The sequence below is a fragment of the Hyla sarda genome, unplaced genomic scaffold (genome assembly GCF_029499605.1).
Source record: "Hyla sarda isolate aHylSar1 unplaced genomic scaffold, aHylSar1.hap1 scaffold_988, whole genome shotgun sequence".
Lineage (NCBI taxonomy): Eukaryota > Metazoa > Chordata > Amphibia > Anura > Hylidae > Hyla > Hyla sarda.
This window is the reverse complement of record NW_026611018.1, coordinates 33,025-53,036: the sequence shown is the minus strand read 5'-3', so window position 1 is coordinate 53,036 and position 20,012 is coordinate 33,025. Positions and strand designations below refer to the sequence as shown.

Below are 20,012 nucleotides of genomic sequence, written 5' to 3'. Positions count from 1 at the left end.
ATAGACGTTCATAAACCAGTCAGTGCAACTCATCATTTTGGTCTCCAATTCTCAAACTCAAATTCTCACCCACGGAGGATTAAATGAGAATCTTTCTTGTTTAACACTGGAATGGGGTGGTGCACTGTTCACTACCCGAAGATACTGCCACATCGGGTCAATGCATAGGGCGACAGAAGCAAGCTTCCAAATCAGCTCCCTTTCTCAAAAATCCATTTAATTTATGGTCCCCAGATAGGGAACGTATGTATCAGTATGTGCTCACAAGTCACCCAAGTGCAAGTATTCACACAAAAAAAAATGTGCCTCAGGATGCGATCTGTCGCAAGATCCTTTCTTTTTTTACACTTGATCTAAGCCAAAAGGCCTAGAGGGGATAACCGGGAAAGGGGTGGACCCAACCATGTCCCCTTCATGAGCACTCACATTACTCATAGGAATGGAAGGAAGGCTGGCAGCCAACCAGCCTCCCATACACTTTCTGGGTGGGTGGCAGTCAGCCACCCACCCATACATACATACAGCACAGGCTAAACCCACATCATCACTTAAAAAAAGGACAGGCGACCATTGCACTCTGATGGAGCATTTAGCAATGCAATCCATAGCCTGGCTTTTGCCTGAACCCCCATCACTCCTCCTCTTGCATATAAGACAATATTTCAGATCTGCATATGAAAACAACACGCCTACCTTTGTTGCACATAGCTGCCTGCCTGTCTCTAGTTACCCCACTGGCTGTAGCTGCGTCCCTTCCGACATGGAATAACACCAACTGTAACGATAAACTGAAAATTAACAGTATAAACCTGCATCATTTTGGACTCTGGTATTTGCTGAATCCGGGTGACCTGACAATCGATGGTGGTGCCGCTGGTGATTCTGGCCTTCTTGGAATCTGTTGGGCCTATGTGTTAGCTCACACATCACTTGGGTATCCATGGTAACTACCACAACATGGTCATCTGCAGTTTACATCTAGCCCGTGGCATTGAATGGCATTTTAAAAGTGCTAAGGGTCCTGGTGCAATAATCCTCCCATGAGGATCAGCCTCAACGGCTTTGTAGATTGCACTCATGTCAGCAACTCCATATACATTTTTTTTTCTTCATGCTTCTTTCTTCATCCTTTTTTCTTTCTGTCATTCAGACTTTCATTCATTCGATCTCTCTCACTCACTTGCTTTAACTCATTTGTTCTCACTCACTCACTCACTCACTCAATCACTCACTCACTCATTCACTCTCACTCACTCGCTCACTAAGTCAGTCTCTCTCTCTCTCTCTCTTTTTCTTTTTATATATATTTTTTTTCCGTCTTCTTCTTCTTCTTCTTCTTCTTCAGACCCTGTCATAGCACTAATGCCTTTCCAATACCACCAGCAGATGGAGACACTCCATTGCAACATTGGTTGTGAGCAGCAGTTTCTAAAAACAAATGCCTCATGGCGGATTTCCCATCCATCAATGGATGGTAAATTTTGTTTTTATCATTCACTGACCACAGAAACCAATGCATGGTCAAGCAACAGCAATGACACACCCTTGTGTATAGGCATGAGACCCTCATGTCATTTAACAGGATTCAGCACCACCCACAAGACAGCTACCTGTCATGTCATGTCAAACCTGCACAGGTGTGCTAGATTATTATTATTTAGTTTTATTTTATTTTTTTACACCAATCAGTGTGCAAACATGGTCATTAAAACGCTAAATGAATAGACGTTCATAAACCAGTCAGTGCAACTCATCATTTTGGTCTCCAATTCTCAAACTCAAATTCTCACCCACGGAGGATTAAATGAGAATCTTTCTTGTTTAACACTGGAATGGGGTGGTGCACTGTTCACTACCCGAAGATACTGCCACATCGGGTCAATGCATAGGGCGACAGAAGCAAGCTTCCAAATCAGCTCCCTTTCTCAAAAATCCATTTAATTTATGGTCCCCAGATAGGGAACGTATGTATCAGTATGTGCTCACAAGTCACCCAAGTGCAAGTATTCACACAAAAAAAAACGTGCCTCAGGATGCGATCTGTCGCAAGATCCTTTCTTTTTTTACACTTGATCTAAGCCAAAAGGCCTAGAGGGGATAACCGGGAAAGGGGTGGACCCAACCATGTCCCCTTCATGAGCACTCACATTACTCATAGGAATGGAAGGAAGGCTGGCAGCCAACCAGCCTCCCATACACTTTCTGGGTGGGTGGCAGTCAGCCACCCATACATACATACAGCACAGGCTAAACCCACATCATCACTTAAAAAAAGGACAGGCGACCATTGCACTCTGATGGAGCATTTAGCAATGCAATCCATAGCCTGGCTTTTGCCTGAACCCCCATCACTCCTCCTCTTGCATATAAGACAATATTTCAGATCTGCATATGAAAACAACACGCCTACCTTTGTTGCACATAGCTGCCTGCCTGTCTCTAGTTACCCCACTGGCTGTAGCTGCGTCCCTTCCGACATGGAATAACACCAACTGTAACGATAAACTGAAAATTAACAGTATAAACCTGCATCATTTTGGACTCTGGTATTTGCTGAATCCGGGTGACCTGACAATCGATGGTGGTGCCACTGGTGATTCTGGCCTTCTTGGAATCTGTTGGGCCTATGTGTTAGCTCACACATCACTTGGGTATCCATGGTAACTACCACAACATGGTCATCTGCAGTTTACATCTAGCCCGTGGCATTGAATGGCATTTTAAAAGTGCTAAGGGTCCTGGTGCAATAATCCTCCCATGAGGATCAGCCTCAACGGCTTTGTAGATTGCACTCATGTCAGCAACTCCATATACATTTTTTTTTCTTCATGCTTCTTTCTTCATCCTTTTTTCTTTCTGTCATTCAGACTTTCATTCATTCGATCTCTCTCACTCACTTGCTTTAACTCATTTGTTCTCACTCACTCACTCACTCACTCAATCACTCACTCACTCATTCACTCTCACTCACTCTCACTCTCTCACTCACTCGCTCACTAAGTCAGTCTCTCTCTCTCTCTCTCTTTTTCTTTTTATATATATTTTTTTCCGTCTTCTTCTTCTTCTTCTTCTTCTTCTTCTTCTTCTTCTTCTTCAGACCCTGTCATAGCACTAATGCCTTTCCAATACCACCAGCAGATGGAGACACTCCATTGCAACATTGGTTGTGAGCAGCAGTTTCTAAAAACAAATGCCTCATGGCGGATTTCCCATCCATCAATGGATGGTAAATTTTGTTTTTATCATTCACTGACCACAGAAACCAATGCATGGTCAAGCAACAGCAATGACACACCCTTGTGTATAGGCATGAGACCCTCATGTCATTTAACAGGATTCAGCACCACCCACAAGACAGCTACCTGTCATGTCATGTCAAACCTGCACAGGTGTGCTAGATTATTATTATTTAGTTTTATTTTATTTTTTTACACCAATCAGTGTGCAAACATGGTCATTAAAACGCTAAATGAATAGACGTTCATAAACCAGTCAGTGCAACTCATCATTTTGGTCTCCAATTCTCAAACTCAAATTCTCACCCACGGAGGATTAAATGAGAATCTTTCTTGTTTAACACTGGAATGGGGTGGTGCACTGTTCACTACCCGAAGATACTGCCACATCGGGTCAATGCATAGGGCGACAGAAGCAAGCTTCCAAATCAGCTCCCTTTCTCAAAAATCCATTTAATTTATGGTCCCCAGATAGGGAACGTATGTATCAGTATGTGCTCACAAGTCACCCAAGTGCAAGTATTCACACAAAAAAAAACGTGCCTCAGGATGCGATCTGTCGCAAGATCCTTTCTTTTTTTACACTTGATCTAAGCCAAAAGGCCTAGAGGGGATAACCGGGAAAGGGGTGGACCCAACCATGTCCCCTTCATGAGCACTCACATTACTCATAGGAATGGAAGGAAGGCTGGCAGCCAACCAGCCTCCCATACACTTTCTGGGTGGGTGGCAGTCAGCCACCCATACATACATACAGCACAGGCTAAACCCACATCATCACTTAAAAAAAGGACAGGCGACCATTGCACTCTGATGGAGCATTTAGCAATGCAATCCATAGCCTGGCTTTTGCCTGAACCCCCATCACTCCTCCTCTTGCATATAAGACAATATTTCAGATCTGCATATGAAAACAACACGCCTACCTTTGTTGCACATAGCTGCCTGCCTGTCTCTAGTTACCCCACTGGCTGTAGCTGCGTCCCTTCCGACATGGAATAACACCAACTGTAACGATAAACTGAAAATTAACAGTATAAACCTGCATCATTTTGGACTCTGGTATTTGCTGAATCCGGGTGACCTGACAATCGATGGTGGTGCCGCTGGTGATTCTGGCCTTCTTGGAATCTGTTGGGCCTATGTGTTAGCTCACACATCACTTGGGTATCCATGGTAACTACCACAACATGGTCATCTGCAGTTTACATCTAGCCCGTGGCATTGAATGGCATTTTAAAAGTGCTAAGGGTCCTGGTGCAATAATCCTCCCATGAGGATCAGCCTCAACGGCTTTGTAGATTGCACTCATGTCAGCAACTCCATATACATTTTTTTTTCTTCATGCTTCTTTCTTCATCCTTTTTTCTTTCTGTCATTCAGACTTTCATTCATTCGATCTCTCTCACTCACTTGCTTTAACTCATTTGTTCTCACTCACTCACTCACTCACTCAATCACTCACTCACTCATTCACTCTCACTCACTCGCTCACTAAGTCAGTCTCTCTCTCTCTCTCTCTTTTTCTTTTTATATATATTTTTTTTCCGTCTTCTTCTTCTTCTTCTTCTTCTTCAGACCCTGTCATAGCACTAATGCCTTTCCAATACCACCAGCAGATGGAGACACTCCATTGCAACATTGGTTGTGAGCAGCAGTTTCTAAAAACAAATGCCTCATGGCGGATTTCCCATCCATCAATGGATGGTAAATTTTGTTTTTATCATTCACTGACCACAGAAACCAATGCATGGTCAAGCAACAGCAATGACACACCCTTGTGTATAGGCATGAGACCCTCATGTCATTTAACAGGATTCAGCACCACCCACAAGACAGCTACCTGTCATGTCATGTCAAACCTGCACAGGTGTGCTAGATTATTATTATTTAGTTTTATTTTATTTTTTTACACCAATCAGTGTGCAAACATGGTCATTAAAACGCTAAATGAATAGACGTTCATAAACCAGTCAGTGCAACTCATCATTTTGGTCTCCAATTCTCAAACTCAAATTCTCACCCACGGAGGATTAAATGAGAATCTTTCTTGTTTAACACTGGAATGGGGTGGTGCACTGTTCACTACCCGAAGATACTGCCACATCGGGTCAATGCATAGGGCGACAGAAGCAAGCTTCCAAATCAGCTCCCTTTCTCAAAAATCCATTTAATTTATGGTCCCCAGATAGGGAACGTATGTATCAGTATGTGCTCACAAGTCACCCAAGTGCAAGTATTCACACAAAAAAAAACGTGCCTCAGGATGCGATCTGTCGCAAGATCCTTTCTTTTTTTACACTTGATCTAAGCCAAAAGGCCTAGAGGGGATAACCGGGAAAGGGGTGGACCCAACCATGTCCCCTTCATGAGCACTCACATTACTCATAGGAATGGAAGGAAGGCTGGCAGCCAACCAGCCTCCCATACACTTTCTGGGTGGGTGGCAGTCAGCCACCCATACATACATACAGCACAGGCTAAACCCACATCATCACTTAAAAAAAGGACAGGCGACCATTGCACTCTGATGGAGCATTTAGCAATGCAATCCATAGCCTGGCTTTTGCCTGAACCCCCATCACTCCTCCTCTTGCATATAAGACAATATTTCAGATCTGCATATGAAAACAACACGCCTACCTTTGTTGCACATAGCTGCCTGCCTGTCTCTAGTTACCCCACTGGCTGTAGCTGCGTCCCTTCCGACATGGAATAACACCAACTGTAACGATAAACTGAAAATTAACAGTATAAACCTGCATCATTTTGGACTCTGGTATTTGCTGAATCCGGGTGACCTGACAATCGATGGTGGTGCCGCTGGTGATTCTGGCCTTCTTGGAATCTGTTGGGCCTATGTGTTAGCTCACACATCACTTGGGTATCCATGGTAACTACCACAACATGGTCATCTGCAGTTTACATCTAGCCCGTGGCATTGAATGGCATTTTAAAAGTGCTAAGGGTCCTGGTGCAATAATCCTCCCATGAGGATCAGCCTCAACGGCTTTGTAGATTGCACTCATGTCAGCAACTCCATATACATTTTTTTTTCTTCATGCTTCTTTCTTCATCCTTTTTTCTTTCTGTCATTCAGACTTTCATTCATTCGATCTCTCTCACTCACTTGCTTTAACTCATTTGTTCTCACTCACTCACTCACTCACTCACTCAATCACTCACTCACTCATTCACTCTCACTCACTCTCACTCTCTCACTCACTCGCTCACTAAGTCAGTCTCTCTCTCTCTCTCTCTTTTTCTTTTTATATATATTTTTTTCCGTCTTCTTCTTCTTCTTCTTCTTCTTCAGACCCTGTCATAGCACTAATGCCTTTCCAATACCACCAGCAGATGGAGACACTCCATTGCAACATTGGTTGTGAGCAGCAGTTTCTAAAAACAAATGCCTCATGGCGGATTTCCCATCCATCAATGGATGGTAAATTTTGTTTTTATCATTCACTGACCACAGAAACCAATGCATGGTCAAGCAACAGCAATGACACACCCTTGTGTATAGGCATGAGACCCTCATGTCATTTAACAGGATTCAGCACCACCCACAAGACAGCTACCTGTCATGTCATGTCAAACCTGCACAGGTGTGCTAGATTATTATTATTTAGTTTTATTTTATTTTTTTACACCAATCAGTGTGCAAACATGGTCATTAAAACGCTAAATGAATAGACGTTCATAAACCAGTCAGTGCAACTCATCATTTTGGTCTCCAATTCTCAAACTCAAATTCTCACCCACGGAGGATTAAATGAGAATCTTTCTTGTTTAACACTGGAATGGGGTGGTGCACTGTTCACTACCCGAAGATACTGCCACATCGGGTCAATGCATAGGGCGACAGAAGCAAGCTTCCAAATCAGCTCCCTTTCTCAAAAATCCATTTAATTTATGGTCCCCAGATAGGGAACGTATGTATCAGTATGTGCTCACAAGTCACCCAAGTGCAAGTATTCACACAAAAAAAAACGTGCCTCAGGATGCGATCTGTCGCAAGATCCTTTCTTTTTTTACACTTGATCTAAGCCAAAAGGCCTAGAGGGGATAACCGGGAAAGGGGTGGACCCAACCATGTCCCCTTCATGAGCACTCACATTACTCATAGGAATGGAAGGAAGGCTGGCAGCCAACCAGCCTCCCATACACTTTCTGGGTGGGTGGCAGTCAGCCACCCATACATACATACAGCACAGGCTAAACCCACATCATCACTTAAAAAAAGGACAGGCGACCATTGCACTCTGATGGAGCATTTAGCAATGCAATCCATAGACTGGCTTTTGCCTGAACCCCCATCACTCCTCCTCTTGCATATAAGACAATATTTCAGATCTGCATATGAAAACAACACGCCTACCTTTGTTGCACATAGCTGCCTGCCTGTCTCTAGTTACCCCACTGGCTGTAGCTGCGTCCCTTCCGACATGGAATAACACCAACTGTAACGATAAACTGAAAATTAACAGTATAAACCTGCATCATTTTGGACTCTGGTATTTGCTGAATCCGGGTGACCTGACAATCGATGGTGGTGCCGCTGGTGATTCTGGCCTTCTTGGAATCTGTTGGGCCTATGTGTTAGCTCACACATCACTTGGGTATCCATGGTAACTACCACAACATGGTCATCTGCAGTTTACATCTAGCCCGTGGCATTGAATGGCATTTTAAAAGTGCTAAGGGTCCTGGTGCAATAATCCTCCCATGAGGATCAGCCTCAACGGCTTTGTAGATTGCACTCATGTCAGCAACTCCATATACATTTTTTTTTCTTCATGCTTCTTTCTTCATCCTTTTTTCTTTCTGTCATTCAGACTTTCATTCATTCGATCTCTCTCACTCACTTGCTTTAACTCATTTGTTCTCACTCACTCACTCACTCAATCACTCACTCACTCATTCACTCTCACTCACTCTCACTCTCTCACTCACTCGCTCACTAAGTCAGTCTCTCTCTCTCTCTCTCTTTTTCTTTTTATATATATTTTTTTCCGTCTTCTTCTTCTTCTTCTTCTTCTTCTTCTTCAGACCCTGTCATAGCACTAATGCCTTTCCAATACCACCAGCAGATGGAGACACTCCATTGCAACATTGGTTGTGAGCAGCAGTTTCTAAAAACAAATGCCTCATGGCGGATTTCCCATCCATCAATGGATGGTAAATTTTGTTTTTATCATTCACTGACCACAGAAACCAATGCATGGTCAAGCAACAGCAATGACACACCCTTGTGTATAGGCATGAGACCCTCATGTCATTTAACAGGATTCAGCACCACCCACAAGACAGCTACCTGTCATGTCATGTCAAACCTGCACAGGTGTGCTAGATTATTATTATTTAGTTTTATTTTATTTTTTTACACCAATCAGTGTGCAAACATGGTCATTAAAACGCTAAATGAATAGACGTTCATAAACCAGTCAGTGCAACTCATCATTTTGGTCTCCAATTCTCAAACTCAAATTCTCACCCACGGAGGATTAAATGAGAATCTTTCTTGTTTAACACTGGAATGGGGTGGTGCACTGTTCACTACCCGAAGATACTGCCACATCGGGTCAATGCATAGGGCGACAGAAGCAAGCTTCCAAATCAGCTCCCTTTCTCAAAAATCCATTTAATTTATGGTCCCCAGATAGGGAACGTATGTATCAGTATGTGCTCACAAGTCACCCAAGTGCAAGTATTCACACAAAAAAAAACGTGCCTCAGGATGCGATCTGTCGCAAGATCCTTTCTTTTTTTTACACTTGATCTAAGCCAAAAGGCCTAGAGGGGATAACCGGGAAAGGGGTGGACCCAACCATGTCCCCTTCATGAGCACTCACATTACTCATAGGAATGGAAGGAAGGCTGGCAGCCAACCAGCCTCCCATACACTTTCTGGGTGGGTGGCAGTCAGCCACCCATACATACATACAGCACAGGCTAAACCCACATCATCACTTAAAAAAAGGACAGGCGACCATTGCACTCTGATGGAGCATTTAGCAATGCAATCCATAGCCTGGCTTTTGCCTGAACCCCCATCACTCCTCCTCTTGCATATAAGACAATATTTCAGATCTGCATATGAAAACAACACGCCTACCTTTGTTGCACATAGCTGCCTGCCTGTCTCTAGTTACCCCACTGGCTGTAGCTGCGTCCCTTCCGACATGGAATAACACCAACTGTAACGATAAACTGAAAATTAACAGTATAAACCTGCATCATTTTGGACTCTGGTATTTGCTGAATCCGGGTGACCTGACAATCGATGGTGGTGCCGCTGGTGATTCTGGCCTTCTTGGAATCTGTTGGGCCTATGTGTTAGCTCACACATCACTTGGGTATCCATGGTAACTACCACAACATGGTCATCTGCAGTTTACATCTAGCCCGTGGCATTGAATGGCATTTTAAAAGTGCTAAGGGTCCTGGTGCAATAATCCTCCCATGAGGATCAGCCTCAACGGCTTTGTAGATTGCACTCATGTCAGCAACTCCATATACATTTTTTTTTCTTCATGCTTCTTTCTTCATCCTTTTTTCTTTCTGTCATTCAGACTTTCATTCATTCGATCTCTCTCACTCACTTGCTTTAACTCATTTGTTCTCACTCACTCACTCACTCACTCAATCACTCACTCACTCATTCACTCTCACTCACTCTCACTCTCTCACTCACTCGCTCACTAAGTCAGTCTCTCTCTCTCTCTCTCTTTTTCTTTTTATATATATTTTTTTCCGTCTTCTTCTTCTTCTTCTTCTTCTTCAGACCCTGTCATAGCACTAATGCCTTTCCAATACCACCAGCAGATGGAGACACTCCATTGCAACATTGGTTGTGAGCAGCAGTTTCTAAAAACAAATGCCTCATGGCGGATTTCCCATCCATCAATGGATGGTAAATTTTGTTTTTATCATTCACTGACCACAGAAACCAATGCATGGTCAAGCAACAGCAATGACACACCCTTGTGTATAGGCATGAGACCCTCATGTCATTTAACAGGATTCAGCACCACCCACAAGACAGCTACCTGTCATGTCATGTCAAACCTGCACAGGTGTGCTAGATTATTATTATTTAGTTTTATTTTATTTTTTTACACCAATCAGTGTGCAAACATGGTCATTAAAACGCTAAATGAATAGACGTTCATAAACCAGTCAGTGCAACTCATCATTTTGGTCTCCAATTCTCAAACTCAAATTCTCACCCACGGAGGATTAAATGAGAATCTTTCTTGTTTAACACTGGAATGGGGTGGTGCACTGTTCACTACCCGAAGATACTGCCACATCGGGTCAATGCATAGGGCGACAGAAGCAAGCTTCCAAATCAGCTCCCTTTCTCAAAAATCCATTTAATTTATGGTCCCCAGATAGGGAACGTATGTATCAGTATGTGCTCACAAGTCACCCAAGTGCAAGTATTCACACAAAAAAAAACGTGCCTCAGGATGCGATCTGTCGCAAGATCCTTTCTTTTTTTACACTTGATCTAAGCCAAAAGGCCTAGAGGGGATAACCGGGAAAGGGGTGGACCCAACCATGTCCCCTTCATGAGCACTCACATTACTCATAGGAATGGAAGGAAGGCTGGCAGCCAACCAGCCTCCCATACACTTTCTGGGTGGGTGGCAGTCAGCCACCCATACATACATACAGCACAGGCTAAACCCACATCATCACTTAAAAAAAGGACAGGCGACCATTGCACTCTGATGGAGCATTTAGCAATGCAATCCATAGCCTGGCTTTTGCCTGAACCCCCATCACTCCTCCTCTTGCATATAAGACAATATTTCAGATCTGCATATGAAAACAACACGCCTACCTTTGTTGCACATAGCTGCCTGCCTGTCTCTAGTTACCCCACTGGCTGTAGCTGCGTCCCTTCCGACATGGAATAACACCAACTGTAACGATAAACTGAAAATTAACAGTATAAACCTGCATCATTTTGGACTCTGGTATTTGCTGAATCCGGGTGACCTGACAATCGATGGTGGTGCCGCTGGTGATTCTGGCCTTCTTGGAATCTGTTGGGCCTATGTGTTAGCTCACACATCACTTGGGTATCCATGGTAACTACCACAACATGGTCATCTGCAGTTTACATCTAGCCCGTGGCATTGAATGGCATTTTAAAAGTGCTAAGGGTCCTGGTGCAATAATCCTCCCATGAGGATCAGCCTCAACGGCTTTGTAGATTGCACTCATGTCAGCAACTCCATATACATTTTTTTTTCTTCATGCTTCTTTCTTCATCCTTTTTTCTTTCTGTCATTCAGACTTTCATTCATTCGATCTCTCTCACTCACTTGCTTTAACTCATTTGTTCTCACTCACTCACTCAATCACTCACTCACTCATTCACTCTCACTCACTCTCACTCTCTCACTCACTCGCTCACTAAGTCAGTCTCTCTCTCTCTCTCTCTTTTTCTTTTTATATATATTTTTTTCCGTCTTCTTCTTCTTCTTCTTCTTCTTCAGACCCTGTCATAGCACTAATGCCTTTCCAATACCACCAGCAGATGGAGACACTCCATTGCAACATTGGTTGTGAGCAGCAGTTTCTAAAAACAAATGCCTCATGGCGGATTTCCCATCCATCAATGGATGGTAAATTTTGTTTTTATCATTCACTGACCACAGAAACCAATGCATGGTCAAGCAACAGCAATGACACACCCTTGTGTATAGGCATGAGACCCTCATGTCATTTAACAGGATTCAGCACCACCCACAAGACAGCTACCTGTCATGTCATGTCAAACCTGCACAGGTGTGCTAGATTATTATTATTTAGTTTTATTTTATTTTTTTACACCAATCAGTGTGCAAACATGGTCATTAAAACGCTAAATGAATAGACGTTCATAAACCAGTCAGTGCAACTCATCATTTTGGTCTCCAATTCTCAAACTCAAATTCTCACCCACGGAGGATTAAATGAGAATCTTTCTTGTTTAACACTGGAATGGGGTGGTGCACTGTTCACTACCCGAAGATACTGCCACATCGGGTCAATGCATAGGGCGACAGAAGCAAGCTTCCAAATCAGCTCCCTTTCTCAAAAATCCATTTAATTTATGGTCCCCAGATAGGGAACGTATGTATCAGTATGTGCTCACAAGTCACCCAAGTGCAAGTATTCACACAAAAAAAAACGTGCCTCAGGATGCGATCTGTCGCAAGATCCTTTCTTTTTTTACACTTGATCTAAGCCAAAAGGCCTAGAGGGGATAACCGGGAAAGGGGTGGACCCAACCATGTCCCCTTCATGAGCACTCACATTACTCATAGGAATGGAAGGAAGGCTGGCAGCCAACCAGCCTCCCATACACTTTCTGGGTGGGTGGCAGTCAGCCACCCATACATACATACAGCACAGGCTAAACCCACATCATCACTTAAAAAAAGGACAGGCGACCATTGCACTCTGATGGAGCATTTAGCAATGCAATCCATAGCCTGGCTTTTGCCTGAACCCCCATCACTCCTCCTCTTGCATATAAGACAATATTTCAGATCTGCATATGAAAACAACACGCCTACCTTTGTTGCACATAGCTGCCTGCCTGTCTCTAGTTACCCCACTGGCTGTAGCTGCGTCCCTTCCGACATGGAATAACACCAACTGTAACGATAAACTGAAAATTAACAGTATAAACCTGCATCATTTTGGACTCTGGTATTTGCTGAATCCGGGTGACCTGACAATCGATGGTGGTGCCGCTGGTGATTCTGGCCTTCTTGGAATCTGTTGGGCCTATGTGTTAGCTCACACATCACTTGGGTATCCATGGTAACTACCACAACATGGTCATCTGCAGTTTACATCTAGCCCGTGGCATTGAATGGCATTTTAAAAGTGCTAAGGGTCCTGGTGCAATAATCCTCCCATGAGGATCAGCCTCAACGGCTTTGTAGATTGCACTCATGTCAGCAACTCCATATACATTTTTTTTTCTTCATGCTTCTTTCTTCATCCTTTTTTCTTTCTGTCATTCAGACTTTCATTCATTCGATCTCTCTCACTCACTTGCTTTAACTCATTTGTTCTCACTCACTCACTCACTCACTCAATCACTCACTCACTCATTCACTCTCACTCACTCTCACTCTCTCACTCACTCGCTCACTAAGTCAGTCTCTCTCTCTCTCTCTCTCTTTTTCTTTTTATATATATTTTTTTCCGTCTTCTTCTTCTTCTTCTTCTTCTTCTTCTTCAGACCCTGTCATAGCACTAATGCCTTTCCAATACCACCAGCAGATGGAGACACTCCATTGCAACATTGGTTGTGAGCAGCAGTTTCTAAAAACAAATGCCTCATGGCGGATTTCCCATCCATCAATGGATGGTAAATTTAGTTTTTATCATTCACTGACCACAGAAACCAATGCATGGTCAAGCAACAGCAATGACACACCCTTGTGTATAGGCATGAGACCCTCATGTCATTTAACAGGATTCAGCACCACCCACAAGACAGCTACCTGTCATGTCATGTCAAACCTGCACAGGTGTGCTAGATTATTATTATTTAGTTTTATTTTATTTTTTTACACCAATCAGTGTGCAAACATGGTCATTAAAACGCTAAATGAATAGACGTTCATAAACCAGTCAGTGCAACTCATCATTTTGGTCTCCAATTCTCAAACTCAAATTCTCACCCACGGAGGATTAAATGAGAATCTTTCTTGTTTAACACTGGAATGGGGTGGTGCACTGTTCACTACCCGAAGATACTGCCACATCGGGTCAATGCATAGGGCGACAGAAGCAAGCTTCCAAATCAGCTCCCTTTCTCAAAAATCCATTTAATTTATGGTCCCCAGATAGGGAACGTATGTATCAGTATGTGCTCACAAGTCACCCAAGTGCAAGTATTCACACAAAAAAAAACGTGCCTCAGGATGCGATCTGTCGCAAGATCCTTTCTTTTTTTACACTTGATCTAAGCCAAAAGGCCTAGAGGGGATAATCGGGAAAGGGGTGGACCCAACCATGTCCCCTTCATGAGCACTCACATTACTCATAGGAATGGAAGGAAGGCTGGCAGCCAACCAGCCTCCCATACACTTTCTGGGTGGGTGGCAGTCAGCCACCCATACATACATACAGCACAGGCTAAACCCACATCATCACTTAAAAAAAGGACAGGCGACCATTGCACTCTGATGGAGCATTTAGCAATGCAATCCATAGCCTGGCTTTTGCCTGAACCCCCATCACTCCTCCTCTTGCATATAAGACAATATTTCAGATCTGCATATGAAAACAACACGCCTACCTTTGTTGCACATAGCTGCCTGCCTGTCTCTAGTTACCCCACTGGCTGTAGCTGCGTCCCTTCCGACATGGAATAACACCAACTGTAACGATAAACTGAAAATTAACAGTATAAACCTGCATCATTTTGGACTCTGGTATTTGCTGAATCCGGGTGACCTGACAATCGATGGTGGTGCCGCTGGTGATTCTGGCCTTCTTGGAATCTGTTGGGCCTATGTGTTAGCTCACACATCACTTGGGTATCCATGGTAACTACCACAACATGGTCATCTGCAGTTTACATCTAGCCCGTGGCATTGAATGGCATTTTAAAAGTGCTAAGGGTCCTGGTGCAATAATCCTCCCATGAGGATCAGCCTCAACGGCTTTGTAGATTGCACTCATGTCAGCAACTCCATATACATTTTTTTTTCTTCATGCTTCTTTCTTCATCCTTTTTTCTTTCTGTCATTCAGACTTTCATTCATTCGATCTCTCTCACTCACTTGCTTTAACTCATTTGTTCTCACTCACTCACTCACTCACTCAATCACTCACTCACTCATTCACTCTCACTCACTCTCACTCTCTCACTCACTCGCTCACTAAGTCAGTCTCTCTCTCTCTCTCTCTTTTTCTTTTTATATATATTTTTTTCCGTCTTCTTCTTCTTCTTCTTCTTCTTCTTCTTCTTCTTCTTCTTCTTCTTCAGACCCTGTCATAGCACTAATGCCTTTCCAATACCACCAGCAGATGGAGACACTCCATTGCAACATTGGTTGTGAGCAGCAGTTTCTAAAAACAAATGCCTCATGGCGGATTTCCCATCCATCAATGGATGGTAAATTTAGTTTTTATCATTCACTGACCACAGAAACCAATGCATGGTCAAGCAACAGCAATGACACACCCTTGTGTATAGGCATGAGACCCTCATGTCATTTAACAGGATTCAGCACCACCCACAAGACAGCTACCTGTCATGTCATGTCAAACCTGCACAGGTGTGCTAGATTATTATTATTTAGTTTTATTTTATTTTTTTACACCAATCAGTGTGCAAACATGGTCATTAAAACGCTAAATGAATAGACGTTCATAAACCAGTCAGTGCAACTCATCATTTTGGTCTCCAATTCTCAAACTCAAATTCTCACCCACGGAGGATTAAATGAGAATCTTTCTTGTTTAACACTGGAATGGGGTGGTGCACTGTTCACTACCCGAAGATACTGCCACATCGGGTCAATGCATAGGGCGACAGAAGCAAGCTTCCAAATCAGCTCCCTTTCTCAAAAATCCATTTAATTTATGGTCCCCAGATAGGGAACGTATGTATCAGTATGTGCTCACAAGTCACCCAAGTGCAAGTATTCACACAAAAAAAAACGTGCCTCAGGATGCGATCTGTCGCAAGATCCTTTCTTTTTTTACACTTGATCTAAGCCAAAAGGCCTAGAGGGGATAACCGGGAAAGGGGTGGACCCAACCATGTCCCCTTCATGAGCACTCACATTACTCATAGGAATGGAAGGAAGGCTGGCAGCCAACCAGCCTCCCATACACTTTCTGGGTGGGTGGCAGTCAGCCACCCATACATACATACAGCACAGGCTAAACCCACATCATCACTTAAAAAAAGGACAGGCGACCATTGCACTCTGATGGAGCATTTAGCAATGCAATCCATAGCCTGGCTTTTGCCTGAACCCCCATCACTCCTCCTCTTGCATATAAGACAATATTTCAGATCTGCATATGAAAACAACACGCCTACCTTTGTTGCACATAGCTGCCTGCCTGTCTCTAGTTACCCCACTGGCTGTAGCTGCGTCCCTTCCGACATGGAATAACACCAACTGTAACGATAAACTGAAAATTAACAGTATAAACCTGCATCATTTTGGACTCTGGTATTTGCTGAATCCGGGTGACCTGACAATCGATGGTGGTGCCGCTGGTGATTCTGGCCTTCTTGGAATCTGTTGGGCCTATGTGTTAGCTCACACATCACTTGGGTATCCATGGTAACTACCACAACATGGTCATCTGCAGTTTACATCTAGCCCGTGGCATTGAATGGCATTTTAAAAGTGCTAAGGGTCCTGGTGCAATAATCCTCCCATGAGGATCAGCCTCAACGGCTTTGTAGATTGCACTCATGTCAGCAACTCCATATACATTTTTTTTTCTTCATGCTTCTTTCTTCATCCTTTTTTCTTTCTGTCATTCAGACTTTCATTCATTCGATCTCTCTCACTCACTTGCTTTAACTCATTTGTTCTCACTCACTCACTCACTCACTCACTCAATCACTCACTCACTCATTCACTCTCACTCACTCTCACTCTCTCACTCACTCGCTCACTAAGTCAGTCTCTCTCTCTCTCTCTCTTTTTCTTTTTATATATATTTTTTTCCGTCTTCTTCTTCTTCTTCTTCTTCTTCTTCTTCTTCTTCTTCAGACCCTGTCATAGCACTAATGCCTTTCCAATACCACCAGCAGATGGAGACACTCCATTGCAACATTGGTTGTGAGCAGCAGTTTCTAAAAACAAATGCCTCATGGCGGATTTCCCATCCATCAATGGATGGTAAATTTTGTTTTTATCATTCACTGACCACAGAAACCAATGCATGGTCAAGCAACAGCAATGACACACCCTTGTGTATAGGCATGAGACCCTCATGTCATTTAACAGGATTCAGCACCACCCACAAGACAGCTACATGTCATGTCATGTCAAACCTGCACAGGTGTGCAAACATGGTCATTAAAACGCTAAATGAATAGACGTTCATAAACCAGTCAGTGCAACTCATCATTTTGGTCTCCAATTCTCAAACTCAAATTCTCACCCACGGAGGATTAAATGAGAATCTTTCTTGTTTAACACTGGAATGGGGTGGTGCACTGTTCACTACCCGAAGATACTGCCACATCGGGTCAATGCATAGGGCGACAGAAGCAAGCTTCCAAATCAGCTCCCTTTCTCAAAAATCCATTTAATTTATGGTCCCCAGATAGGGAACGTATGTATCAGTATGTGCTCACAAGTCACCCAAGTGCAAGTATTCACACAAAAAAAAACGTGCCTCAGGATGCGATCTGTCGCAAGATCCTTTCTTTTTTTACACTTGATCTAAGCCAAAAGGCCTAGAGGGGATAACCGGGAAAGGGGTGGACCCAACCATGTCCCCTTCATGAGCACTCACATTACTCATAGGAATGGAAGGAAGGCTGGCAGCCAACCAGCCTCCCATACACTTTCTGGGTGGGTGGCAGTCAGCCACCCATACATACATACAGCACAGGCTAAACCCACATCATCACTTAAAAAAAGGACAGGCGACCATTGCACTCTGATGGAGCATTTAGCAATGCAATCCATAGCCTGGCTTTTGCCTGAACCCCCATCACTCCTCCTCTTGCATATAAGACAATATTTCAGATCTGCATATGAAAACAACACGCCTACCTTTGTTGCACATAGCTGCCTGCCTGTCTCTAGTTACCCCACTGGCTGTAGCTGCGTCCCTTCCGACATGGAATAACACCAACTGTAACGATAAACTGAAAATTAAAAGTATAAACCTGCATCATTTTGGACTCTGGTATTTGCTGAATCCGGGTGACCTGACAATCGATGGTGGTGCCGCTGGTGATTCTGGCCTTCTTGGAATCTGTTGGGCCTATGTGTTAGCTCACACATCACTTGGGTATCCATGGTAACTACCACAACATGGTCATCTGCAGTTTACATCTAGCCCGTGGCATTGAATGGCATTTTAAAAGTGCTAAGGGTCCTGGTGCAATAATCCTCCCATAAGGATCAGCCTCAACGGCTTTGTAGATTGCACTCATGTCAGCAACTCCATATACATTTTTTTTTCTTCATGCTTCTTTCTTCATCCTTTTTTCTTTCTGTCATTCAGACTTTCATTCATTCGATCTCTCTCACTCACTTGCTTTAACTCATTTGTTCTCACTCACTCACTCACTCACTCACTCAATCACTCACTCACTCATTCACTCTCACTCACTCTCACTCTCTCACTCACTCGCTCACTAAGTCAGTCTCTCTCTCTCTCTCTCTCTTTTTCTTTTTATATATATTTTTTTCCGTCTTCTTCTTCTTCTTCTTCTTCTTCTTCTTCAGACCCTGTCATAGCACTAATGCCTTTCCAATACCACCAGCAGATGGAGACACTCCATTGCAACATTGGTTGTGAGCAGCAGTTTCTAAAAACAAATGCCTCATGGCGGATTTCCCATCCATCAATGGATGGTAAATTTTGTTTTTATCATTCACTGACCACAGAAACCAATGCATGGTCAAGCAACAGCAATGACACACCCTTGTGTATAGGCATGAGACCCTCATGTCATTTAACAGGATTCAGCACCACCCACAAGACAGCTACCTGTCATGTCATGTCAAACCTGCACAGGTGTGCTAGATTATTATTATTTAGTTTTATTTTATTTTTTTACACCAATCAGTGTGCAAACATGGTCATTAAAACGCTAAATGAATAGACGTTCATAAACCAGTCAGTGCAACTCATCATTTTGGTCTCCAATTCTCAAACTCAAATTCTCACCCACGGAGGATTACATGAGAATCTTTCTTGTTTAACACTGGAATGGGGTGGTGCACTGTTCACTACCCGAAGATACTGCCACATCGGGTCAATGCATAGGGCGACAGAAGCAAGCTTCCAAATCAGCTCCCTTTCTCAAAAATCCATTTAATTTATGGTCCCCAGCTAGGGAACGTATGTATCAGTATGTGCTCACAAGTCACCCAAGTGCAAGTATTCACACAAAAAAAAACGTGCCTCAGGATGCGATCTGTCGCAAGATCCTTTCTTTTTTTACACTTGATCTAAGCCAAAAGGCCTAGAGGGGATAACCGGGAAAGGGGTGGACCCAACCATGTCCCCTTCATGAGCACTCACATTACTCATAGGAATGGAAGGAAGGCTGGCAGCCAACCAGCCTCCCATACACTTTCTGGGTGGGTGGCAGTCAGCCACCCATACATACATACAGCACAGGCTAAACCCACATCATCACTTAAAAAAAGGACAGGCGACCATTGCACTCTGATGGAGCATTTAGCAATGCAATCCATAGCCTGGCTTTTGCCTGAACCCCCATCACTCCTCCTCTTGCATATAAGACAATATTTCAGATCTGCATATGAAAACAACACGCCTACCTTTGTTGCACATAGCTGCCTGCCTGTCTCTAGTTACCCCACTGGCTGTAGCTGCGTCCCTTCCGACATGGAATAACACCAACTGTAACGATAAACTGAAAATTAACAGTATAAACCTGCATCATTTTGGACTCTGGTATTTGCTGAATCCGGGTGACCTGACAATCGATGGTGGTGCCGCTGGTGATTCTGGCCTTCTTGGAATCTGTTGGGCCTATGTGTTAGCTCACACATCACTTGGGTATCCATG

The 20,012-nt window shown here is 43.5% G+C and overlaps 12 pseudogenes; all 12 read right to left on the bottom strand.

The window, feature by feature from the left end:
• Positions 1–114: 114 nt before the first annotated feature.
• On the bottom strand, positions 115–378 carry LOC130351569 (U2 spliceosomal RNA; annotated as a pseudogene).
• Positions 379–1,835: 1,457 nt separating this feature from the next.
• On the bottom strand, positions 1,836–2,099 carry LOC130351571 (U2 spliceosomal RNA; annotated as a pseudogene).
• A 1,488-nt stretch (positions 2,100–3,587) lies between these two features.
• On the bottom strand, positions 3,588–3,851 carry LOC130351570 (U2 spliceosomal RNA; annotated as a pseudogene).
• Positions 3,852–5,304: 1,453 nt separating this feature from the next.
• On the bottom strand, positions 5,305–5,568 carry LOC130351567 (U2 spliceosomal RNA; annotated as a pseudogene).
• A 1,474-nt stretch (positions 5,569–7,042) lies between these two features.
• Positions 7,043–7,306, bottom strand: LOC130351566 (U2 spliceosomal RNA; annotated as a pseudogene).
• A 1,472-nt stretch (positions 7,307–8,778) lies between these two features.
• LOC130351541 (U2 spliceosomal RNA) lies at positions 8,779–9,043 on the bottom strand (annotated as a pseudogene).
• Positions 9,044–10,513: 1,470 nt separating this feature from the next.
• On the bottom strand, positions 10,514–10,777 carry LOC130351565 (U2 spliceosomal RNA; annotated as a pseudogene).
• A 1,462-nt stretch (positions 10,778–12,239) lies between these two features.
• Positions 12,240–12,503, bottom strand: LOC130351564 (U2 spliceosomal RNA; annotated as a pseudogene).
• A 1,478-nt stretch (positions 12,504–13,981) lies between these two features.
• Positions 13,982–14,245, bottom strand: LOC130351563 (U2 spliceosomal RNA; annotated as a pseudogene).
• Positions 14,246–15,739: 1,494 nt separating this feature from the next.
• LOC130351562 (U2 spliceosomal RNA) lies at positions 15,740–16,003 on the bottom strand (annotated as a pseudogene).
• Positions 16,004–17,441: 1,438 nt separating this feature from the next.
• On the bottom strand, positions 17,442–17,705 carry LOC130351561 (U2 spliceosomal RNA; annotated as a pseudogene).
• Positions 17,706–19,187: 1,482 nt separating this feature from the next.
• On the bottom strand, positions 19,188–19,451 carry LOC130351543 (U2 spliceosomal RNA; annotated as a pseudogene).
• Positions 19,452–20,012: the final 561 nt, after the last annotated feature.